Here is an 11,868-nt window from a genome sequence, read left to right on the forward strand (position 1 = left end):
AGTTAAGAAGAGGAAAAGGGAAGCCTGAATTTGATCAACCCAAAGTTGCCATTTTTTTACTCCTTCCCTTTTGAAAGGCCAAACTTCGCTGGTTCTCCATGCACACTTCCTATTGGGGCTCCCGCCATCAAAGACTGCGCCTCTAAATATAGTATATATCACCCGCTCCTTTTTATGTCGTTGAAAACTTCGACAGATTGAGACGGTTGAAAAATTAATTCGAGCAAAACCAACGGACTCTTTGGAAGAATATCGCGTTTCGGATTGGAACTAAAGCATGGAAAGGCTTTCAAGAGAAGCATTAAAGGACAACGTGGGAGGGTGTGAGGGACGGGAGAGAAAAGCAGGAGATCGAGATTAAGTGAGAGATGAGGGGGAAGAACGGAACTTGGTGGGGAGCAAGGAGGAGATGGAAGGCTCAAGAGGGAAGGAGAAAAATGAATGAGTTTGAAGAAGCCGTGGCGGTAGAAGGAGTTGATGAGTGAAGGATTAATTGAAAGGGTGAGAGCGTCTACGTAATGTGGAAAGGCATTAGCAACTATGGAATAGGTATGGCAGTAGAAAATACTTTCATGTGGCATGATTCATTCTACGTGATTTAAAATATGTACCATGAGTTTTGATGACAGAAGAGTATCAAAGAAAAGTAAATTGGTTTCTTGATACTAGCCCTTGAAATGGTTGAATATTGTTGCATTATAAAAGGAAAATATTGTTTGGCAATTCACAATGACTATGTCATACTTTATGTGGGGAAACTGTTCTTAGATTCAGCATTATGACATTAACCAGGAAATTCATAGATGTCGCACAGCATGTTACCAGAGCTAAAGTAGAGATTTTGACTGAAAGCACTCCCTCGTGCTAACCCAAAGGTCGCACATCGCAGCCTTGGCTTGAGTATCGGTGTTGTGTAAACATGTGTTTTAAACCCTGAGAACCCAATGTCAGGCTGAGAACTACTTATTGGGATCATATTGGCATCACTTTGCCGCCAGAAAACACCGCAGGAACACCCATTACGTAAGTGATAAATACTCGAAACAAACTTCATTCTTCAGAAATATACTTGGAATGGTAATTTTGAATACGTGATGAAAGTAAGTTCACTCCGTATAAAGGTTACTAATAACAATGGGGTAACTTTACGAATTTGATTGACTCATTTTCAGAGAATTAATGTTATGAAAGCTTCAAAATGAACCAATTTCCACGATATTCTTACTGGATATTGGATTTCTCACATTTTTTACATTGAATGCGATGGTATTTTGGCAAACTAATACGGATTTTATTCCAATGCAACAATTTCAGAGTGTAAAAATCATTCGCCTTGACTGGGATTCGAACCCAGATCCCTCAATATCCGGTCGAGTGCTTTAGCGGATTTTATTCACTTCTGTCGACAATAGTCATTCTATGTACATTTTTAAACACTCTATAATATAAGGTCCATCTTAGACGGCGTTCTATGTACCTATGCTAGTCACAATTAAGTGAGAAAAATGAAGTAGTTACTCACTTAGGAAAGTATCTTTAGTTTTCTTACCCATCGGATCAGTCAATGGCATTATACATCTAGATTCTTCTCACCATATTGGTAATGTATTTGAGCCCATATGTGGTCTGATTTATTTCTCCAATCGGCAGGGAAGAGGTTAAAAATGCAGGATAGGAATGGACGAATAGGTCACCTAATGGGGAAATATTATATCTACAGATTTGGATTATTGGAGGCATGAAATTATACATCGCTGTCAAATGTCGTGCACCATTGTCCCTTGTTTTACTCCGGTAGCAGATCTTTGTTTGCGGAAAATTATGATAGCAATGGGCGACTTTACACACGAAGACTCACGTATCAATAATAGAATTCCTGATCTTAAGACCGCCGAAGGGAGACCTGGGTTGGTTTCTGGAAGAAGAACGGAGAGAAACGGAAGGGGTGGAAGTTGAGTAGAGGGTGTGAGGTGAAAAAGTGATTGAAAGGGGTATGTCGAAGGAAACAGGGAAAACAAGACATTAGAATTCGAGCGAATAGCTATGCTTATGCGGCGGGGGTTGAGGGATGGAGGAGTTGGCGAGGGATGGAAGAGGGTGGGGTTTGAGAGAGGAAGGAAGACGGAAGGGGGGGAGTAGAAGGCGAAAGGGGGATTGAGGAGGTATGAGAGGTCTTCTTTTAAAAAAACCGCACAAAAAGGGACATGATAAACACGGCCGGTTGGGTCAAACAACTCTCCCGACTCTGTTAAGAAGGCCCGGCGGCAGTCCTTGTGTAAGTGTGTGAGAGAGAGAGAGAGAATGGGACTTGTGGGAGAGAGGGATGGAGAAGGCGGTTGGCATAAGGCGGCTCCGTTCAATCAACGTAACTAGGTGATGTCCCCGGAGCGCGTGTGAGATCATCGCCCTGCGAAGTGGCTTCCAGTGAGGAAGGAAGGCGCGGCTACCGGTGGATTTGGCGAGTGGAGAAGTTGGAGGCGGGGGGTAGGGCACTGGCAGTGAACCCGGCCAGCAGGATGGAGGGGCGGTAGGTTCGTGCACATGTGAGGAGGAGCTCGGGAGGAAGTTTTGTCTGTGTTGATGGATAAGTCCAGTCCTCGAAACTAGAGGACCCGGAGTCGACTCTGGAAGACGCGTGCGTCGAGGGCGAGGGAAGAAGAAGCAGACGTGACGTGAGGGCTGGACGATATTAATGACGAGGCCTTGGACGGTGTGTCACCCGTTTGGTGAGTTTTGATCAATGGTCCCATTTTAATATTGGATACATATTACCACTCTGATTATTCAAATATTTAATTTTTTGCCGCGCTTTGTTTATGGCACGTCGAAGCGTTTGGAAGGGCTCCAGTGATTTAAGTGTAAAAAGAAATATGGGTTATGCAATGTGTCCCGCGTCGTATTGCTCATGGTACGTTCAATCATCGTGGAAATATTTGTTGGTTGATTTAAAATTAAAATATGAAAATACATTTAAATTAATTTTCGATGCATCTTTCCGTATTTTTACGGCTCCTTTTTTGTACAAAAGGGAAACGACGTTTCGCAGTTCTGTCACGCGAGTATTAATCATTTTGTAAAACTGTCGTAGGGATGAATATTTATCAATAGATTGAAATTTATAACTTTTATTTAATGTCACTCGTGCGCTGCGGCAAAAAAACCTCATCGACAGTAATCGACTGAGCGTCATATCCAAATCGGTCGATGCGATTTTTTGGGTTTTGGAAATATAACATATTTTATCTGACATATATGTTATAAGCTTGCCCTTGTGATGAAAAATTTGATTTTTTATTAGTTGATGTATGTCCGCAAATATTTCATAAAAATATTAACAATATTGATTCCCATGGTTTGTAATTTGTGATTATAATAATATAATACACCGAAGCTAATGGCATCAAAGTAACATGTAGATAATGAAACGTATTAGAAATGGTCTCAGTTTAGCTTTGCTAGAAGATAGTAGTTTATTTAACTGACGTCTTCATGCTATAATATATAAATCCTGACAATGGTACCCTCTCCGACTTAATTCGTCGGCATGAGCAACATTTTTAAAAAACATTTATATTGAAGTGCCCTACAATTCGTAATGAAGTACGGCATTAACAGTCAAAGGCTAACCTTTATTTATAACATATAATTCTTGTTTATAGTATGCACTTAAAATGAGTTTATTTTATCGGTACACCAACTGCGATTGCCGATTCAAGCGCTCTTTTTTTTAATATGGGAGACAATTTCCGGGAATATTTATAAGATTTGAGTGATTTTTAGTGTGCATTCTTAGAAACAACGATGCAAATTGAAAGAGTTTTCGTAATCTAATGTAAGGAGTTGAATGAAAAATTACGAGGGTTGCTGTGGAATGTTGTTAGGTAATCGATTATGAAATTGTTTAAAGATTTCCGAAATGCTTATTTAACTCATAATATTAAGGTGAGATAAATATTTTTCAGGAAAAACAGCATTAGGCCATCCGATTCAAATAAACATTGCACAGGATTCCACATCCCAATTTTAAATTACAAATTGAAATTCTTGCATAAATTGTAAGGATGTCTCTTTAGCAATTGTGCTGAAAATGTATTATTAACCCCATCGTACCACGGTTTGAATGACAATAAAATTCGAGAGATTAAGTGCAGAACAGATAGAGTTAAGATGCCATTTTTCCAACGAACGATATGGGATCAGAAAAAAAAAAGTTTGTCTGACCGTGCTAGGGGGCAAAGATGTTTTGGGTCAAGACAGACGGGTGTGTAATCACCCCCCTCCAACACACCTTAGCGATGGCTTGTAGGACACTAAAAAACAAGCAATTCAACTGCCAATTGAATAGTAAAATTGAAGAAAACGCTGAATAAGAATGCTTACGGGACATTTCGAAGGCTGCTGGCCCCTTGCTAAGAGAAAAATACCTTGTTAAAGCGCGTTAAATCAGGCTGTCCTCGCTGATTAGCGGTGAAATTCTTTTTATTGTGTCATCTCTTCAAATACTTCGCCGTAACATTTTCTGTATCCACCTGCATGAACCTCACTCCATATGTAATGGGCATGAAAAAATGATGAATCGTAACAACCATGTTGACGTCATTTAGTAACTGATATGTAGAGAGAATTCAATCTCATACTTTTGAATTGATGTATGGTCATTTATGAGTAGACATCTACGAAATTACGTACGATAACCGCAAACATATTTTAACATATTATTTACGAAGCCCTCTCTACTGTTATCTCAATTAGCTTGATTTCCTTCAATCTGGACTATTGACGATTTTTTTCGAGATATCCGGATCGGCCGAAGACTTAAGACGTATGCATTGTACATATGCATGGTCCTTTTCTTTGTCCAAGTAGCTGGATATTTCACTCCGTGTCTGATTGTCGATGTATGCCTTGTTAATAGCACGCCATGACATTAAATAGACATTCTGCGTATTCTATCCATTTGAAAAACTACACAAGAACCTATCAGAACCTTACAGCAGAGTTTAAGGTTTGTCTAATACACCAAACAGGTTTCAAGATAATTAGAGCTGATGGAAATATTCAATATGACGAGGAAACAGTGACAATTTTCTCAGATAATTTCCCGCAGCGCAATGTATCGCTTCATGAAGTGCGTGAAGATTTTAAGCTCTTGCTTCTTGGTTTCTCCCCTCTTCAGTATTATTAATCAGGCGCTAGCGTACCGGAGTGGGAGGTCGAAGCGAATTCGCTCCGCTCTCACATTTAGATGTTCCACAAAGGAAAGAGGCTGCAATAATGATGAATGGATCCTCTATCATTTAATTGATTAAAGGTTTTGCGGTCCATTGACCGAAGGAATCGGGTTTTCGGTGGGATAAACCCTTACGCTCGACACTGTCGAAGTATTTCGATGAGACGAAGAAGAAAACTTGGTGAAAGGCCAATACCGGATTTGGGCCCATCCCCTCTCCCTCTCTCCCACTCATAAGGAAACCCACTTCCTCATACCAACACTATCCCGTTTCTCAAAAATCAAACAGTCGCTCTCGCGCTTGCCCCCTCCCCCCCCCCCCCCAAGGACATCAAATGGAGCATGAAAATCAAACGCGATTGGATTTCAAGGTCACTTGCCCCGCCAGAGGGTACTGGCTTCGAGACTCCTTTTAACCCCCTCCTCCCCATCTGCTCCCCAAGCGTCTCCCGCGAAAGCCCTCCACCATCCCACTCCTTCCGCTTTCCTCTCGCCCTGCCTCATATGCGGGAGGGCTGGATGGTGGAGTGTGGGGCGTCCGGCCACCTTTCGCAATGCAAACGGGCCATTCAAAGTGCCCACTGGACCGAGGAAGATACATATCGGCGGGCGTAGGTGGTGGGTGGGCGGGCGGGCGGGTGGAGTGAAGTTGGGTGTTTACATCTGATTCACCCCCTAGGACGGGCGAAGGGAAGTCTGCGCGGGACTCGAGAAAGGCGCACTTGTACCTCCCTACCTTTCTGCCGGGGAGTGAAGCAAGGGGTGGGTGTGGGACGGGGCAGCGCAGATACCGAGAGAGAGTAATGCAAGTGACGAGGAAGGAGAATGCTGATTAAATAATCGAAGTGAACTCTTTGAACGGAGGTGAGAACGTTCGCGAAATGCAAATGCGAAACGGAGAGTTCTCTCCGGACCCGGAGCTTGGAAATCGGTTACCAATTTTTCTCCACTTATTCAATGCTCGTTTTGAACTTTACATGAAGTCATGGCATTTGTGAGATGTAGAGATTTCTACATTGTAAAAACGACCATGGTCTTGCTGAATTGAGCCATCCGTGAAAATCTTGAGCATTGATTTTCGATCAAAGTACCATCCTAAACTTAGACAAAAATATCTGCGATATTTTATGGTTTTCTAAACAATGAACTATTTATAAATATTTCCCTTCCTTTGTGGAAACTGGTGTTTTTATTTAGCCCTTAAGCTACTTACTCGTACTTTCTTGAACTATCTAATTGGTCGTTATCTTTTTTCTCTTGGTTGATGAGGCGTGATTTTTTTAACATACGTTTTTCATATTCAAACACAATAAAATGGAATGGAAGTAAATCTTATGCACTTATATAAGATGAGTACACCAGCAAATCGTTTAATGGTGGTAATAGGCAGCGGAGATAACATTAAGCAAACTCACTAAATCAAGGGGCTTTGCATTACGACTGTTCATTACGTGTGCCTGTTAATTAGAATTTATATTTCAATGAGATTTCAATAAGGAAATATATAGCCCTGGAATAATGGAATAGAGGATAAGAGATGACGTATATTATAAAATAGCATTTAATGAAGTATCTCAGAACGGATCAAATACTTGAATGAACCTCCGTAAGAAAATAAGAGAGGGTGTCACTGTCAGAGACAGATTCAAGTAGTCGTTTTCCCTCGCGCGATACGCTATCATAACAAAATTGAACCCAGCCCGAAAAATAATAACTAAAATTTAATAAATTAGTCAAGCACACTTAATTATATCATAATTTATGTGTATGGACGTGTACGTGTGTGAGTAAATGTATATAATATGCATTTATTAATTCATATATTTATGCATGTGTGGCTGGTGCCCTAATACATTCCACTACCGGCTGGCTTGCGAGTTATTGTGTAGATATAAATGTGATACTCAAACGTAATTTGAGAAAATAATTTTGATTACCGAATTACTCTATGGCATGAATATGAAAAGTCTGGAAAATATTTTACTCCAATTTGAAATCCAGTAATCTGTCAACCAGAGCAGAAAGTGTTATGAAGTTGAACCAGAAGGATGCCCGCAGAAATCCGAATAAAAAGGATGGCAACTAAAATTTCCACCTTTGGCAATCAAATGGAAGTGAAGTACTCATCAGGTTTATTTCCCGCCTCCGCGGGGTAGCGAACACGGGCCTTCGGCGTGGAACGAGCGAATGGAACAGAACGGGGGTGATGGATGGGTGCGGGGGAAGATGGTTGGTCGATGGGGAATGTACGACAAGGGAGGCGGGGGAGGAGGCAGTGGACAATGGGCGAAGGCATTCTTGTATCACTGCTAGTTAGAAGGCGGTGGGGGTCGAGTAGGGGTGATCGATGGCAACTGATTGTTCATACGGAAAGGAGTTTGTGCACTACATGGCGAGGACCGAAAAAGAACGCATTCTTTAAGGCCTACTGTCCGCTCACATGCAGCGAGCGAACGCCAATTGTTCTCGAACAGAGTTGAGGATCCAGCCGGCATCCTTTAGATTTCGAACGCATTCGGAAGAGTGAAAGATACGTGACTTTAGAATGAGCACTATTTACGACGTCCTCTTTGATTCACCTCCTCCGAAAATGAAAGAGCTCAAGTACAATATCCTGAAGCATTCCTTTTCTACTTTTTCATTATTCAGATAAGTGTTTTGTTTACCGAGGTTACAATCGGTGCTTCGAATTCTTCCCACCTGGGGAGAGACTATTCTTTGTCCGTATGAATCCTCACTTCACGGTGGAATGCAGCGCGTCATCGTTGCAATCGCAGGTGGACCTTTGTGGCTATTGTAGTCCTACATGCGTCCAAAGCGTTTTAATTTTTTACGCTTTCCGCTTGTTGCTTCATTCCCTTTTCTTAGATCGAGTTTGATCAGACAGCATTTGGCCCAGCAATTTTTGCGTTTCATCAAATTTACATCACCTCATGTTACACTTGACTATTCTTTCGTGATGAGAGTTTTAAAAATATTTTTTTTACTTAGTATAATATACGTAGTTTAGTATGATTCTCGAGATCTTGTGAAATTTTGTCCCAAGTGATTGATTTATTAATGGCTTAACTATTAGTTTAGCATTAAATAAACGGTTGCCATTCAATTAATGGCACTAATACCTCACATTTAATTTCTTATTTAAGCGATTTCATGTCTGTTATTAAACGAATACAATCGAGACGGCAGATGATGTAGCAAAAATATAAGCTGAACTATTCTTGTATTTCGAAATAAATCATGAAACTGTGAATTAAAAATACATCATATAATTGGAGTGAAATTAAAAATTTCAAAGTGGATACAGATGTCAGTTGTGAATTTATTCGTGATTGAAGTTTCTTTGCCGTGGGCACTTAGGATTGATTGAGAGAGAAACAAAAGTTCAGTTCAGAACGAAAAACTAGCTTGCGTGCCTTCAATTGCCAAACAATCGATATTTGCAAGGGGATTAGTGAATACATCTTTTCAGATTTGCGGTAACAATCAATTCTAATTGATCTAACTGTGGAATTGATTCCCAAACATAACTCCTCGAGTATTATCCGACTACCTCAATAATTTGAATTTTAATAAAATATTGGACATCAATTTCTAATATTCCACTCCCTTGATTCTAACATTTCAAGCGTGAGGTCACGTGACAGGAGAATAAAAGTGATCGTGCGTATGTTTCCGGCATTGGAAACAGTGATGGATTGGGTATGCGCACGAGGCGAGGAAAAATCGGTGTAATTTGTATCCCTTTTCTAAGTCTGACGTAGCCAACGTGATAGAGGTCAATGTTCTATCACTACTAACTATTTTTCATCCATGAAACTGAGCACGTGATATTTTTAACGCGGAGAAAACTAATTAAGAGTTAAAAGTTCCATATCAGAAATTTGAAGTTATAATGAATGGTCTAGAATAGGTGAGTACAGTTATGAAAAGTAGCAACAAATGAATTTTATCATATTAATTCTTCTGTCTGCGCAGCATTTTATACGCATTCTTTTACATGTGGTCGTCACAAGTCGGTATTGCTGGTCTTTGCTTCGTTCAGCCAGGTATATCATATCACTAGAAGTGAATGTGACTGTTACAGCTCCGAAGAAAACATTAATTATGTACCGTAATCGCGTATGCCATGGCCACACTAGGCTTGGCTAATTGAATTTCCAAGAAAAACGAAAAATGATCCAATAGGATTTAACTATCAAATTAACTGTCGTCTGCCTGAGCTATTTTGGCCGTTGTGGGCAACGTCTTGTTCTAGTCTGGCCCTTTTCCCAAACTTTCAGAGATAAATGTTGCTAAATTATATATATGTACACATTATCATAGCATTAGTTTACCTACCTCAAAATGATTTCAAATTTAATATCTCATCTGCTCAATTCTAACTCATATCCCGTATCCGTTTGTTACAGGGTTTTCATTAATTCTCTCGTTAAATCCTCTTTGGTTAGTTAGTGTTTCCAACGTTTATTTAACCTAATTAAGTTTTACGATAATTATATAGGAAATAAAAATCCAACCTCGTCTTTCATAAAATGAAATTCAAATCTCATAAAGTTTTATAGATATTCATAATCACGATGAGTCACATCAGATGGATTTAGTTCAGGGGAAAACACTGTTTATTTTACCACGCTTGACAGCATATTCATTGCCAAATTCACACAAAAAAGGACATGAAAACGATTTTCCTCTCATTACTAATGAGAATTTCCCCGAAGACTGAAATATTGGTGGCAAATCTATCCGTCACATGTTGCGCATAGCTTCCGAATAGCAAATGGGAAGAATATAACGTATGTCAAGGTCTTTGCTGATGCTTGCGCGTGGAGTTTCACGAATTTTAGGCGAAGACAATATTTGTGCGGAATTCGACTCCTGGCACACTGTAAGACCATTGCCTACCTGTAATGAAATTCCCGGGAGAGATCTTATATCTGATTTCAATTACCTAATTTCCTCGGTAACGACTTGAAGCGCCATCAATTGATTGGGTTGCCAGTCCTTGGAGGATAATTCCGATGTACAATGCACCCAACGCTCCTTGAGATACTGCCAGCCAGACTCCCTGGCCTTTCTCATCAGATACGCGCACATTTCTTGGTCGGCCGAGAGGGAGGGGGAGAGAGAGATTGTGGCCGGCACAAAGGCGTAGTTTGCGCGCGCGGAATAATCGGAAAGTGCCACCGCCGTGCCATCGATAAGGACAGAGGAGCTTGACGGTGGCAAATTGGTCTCCTCGGCAACCGACATCGCTCAACTCTCGACTACAAATTAGGACGAGGGGTGGTCCACGAGGGTGGATTTTGCCCGGGGGTTGGGGGGGGGGTCGAAGGGGTCGGGCCGAGGGGGCGGGGAGGACAGTGGGAGGCCTTTGAGAGCGGTGCGGGGATCGGGAGGAATGAGTTGGCGGGGAGGAAAAGGGGGGAGGAAAGGGGTAGGGGTACAACACGCAGATGCATTCCCATAGATAAGCTGCAATGTGCTTTTCACGCTTCGCCGACATACCCCTTCCTTTCCCACCGGCCCCCTCTCTCCGCATCCCTTTCTCCCGCCGGTATACACACGTATGCACTCGCCTAGCTTTCTTCCCCCCCCCCATATCCTCTCTCCTTCTCTCTCCTTCTCTTCTATCTATCTTTGTCCCTGCGAGGTCCCTTACAAGAGCACCCCTGCACCGCCCCCCTCACATCATCTCCGGGACACTAAAGGTGGTTTACCCAGTAGAAAGATCGGGATCCGTGAGTGAAGGGGGGAAGTAAGTGTCCACAATAAGGAGAATCGTTAAATTCCAGGATTCGTTCGCCGCACGTTAGTGCAAAATGGGATTGGAAGAAGGGAAGAGGGGGACGTCGTGGGGGAGGGAAATATATCCATCCTTTGGCACTACAATCAAACAATGGTGAGTGAAAAACGACGAGTACGCGCGGGCGCCGTGGTACGCTCGCCACTCAAATTCGTCCCGTCCGCTCTTCTCCCGGAGAGGCTCTAAAAACGATCCCACCGACAAATGTGACCCCCAACCTCCCCCCCCCCCGGGGTATAATGCATTCGTGTCCGCCCTGGTGGAGGGGCGGGTGTGTGTTGGGGTAGGATGGAGAGGATGGCCATTAGGTCCGCGCGGTCCAATCCACGTCCCCAGCAGTCTTCTTTCATCGTTTGGAAAACGAATCACCTGCGCAAACGACAGCGGGGTGACGCCGAAACCACAACATCGAGGGAGTTCTTGAAACAGCGCGTCCCTGCTCTTCAACCAGTTCGTTGCACTGCCTCGTGTTTATACGTGGTTTCAATCATCGGCAAATTGATTCGCGGACTCATTACCGTAAACAAGCCACCCGGGCCAAATGAAAATTGTGGGTCCTTCGTTGGTGAAATTTGATGATGATAATGGTTGAAAGTCTTTTGAAAGCTGTCGTGCAAGCTTGACCGTTATTGGTCTATTGAATTAATTCATTTGAACAAGATAAATTCAAATGTTGGTGAAGTAAAATATTAAGTACGGTTTGATTTTAAGGTAGAAAGCTCTTCTGAAAGTTTTCCAAAAATAACTAGGCAGCCTAATTCAAAACACATCTGTTAATAATAAAATGACTCCAACTCCATTTTGTGGTTGATTTATCATTGAGTTAATTTAT

Source organism: Hetaerina americana, unplaced genomic scaffold (genome assembly GCF_022747635.1).
Source record: "Hetaerina americana unplaced genomic scaffold, ioHetAmer1.1.p SCAF_3, whole genome shotgun sequence".
Classification (NCBI taxonomy): Eukaryota; Metazoa; Arthropoda; class Insecta; order Odonata; family Calopterygidae; genus Hetaerina; species Hetaerina americana.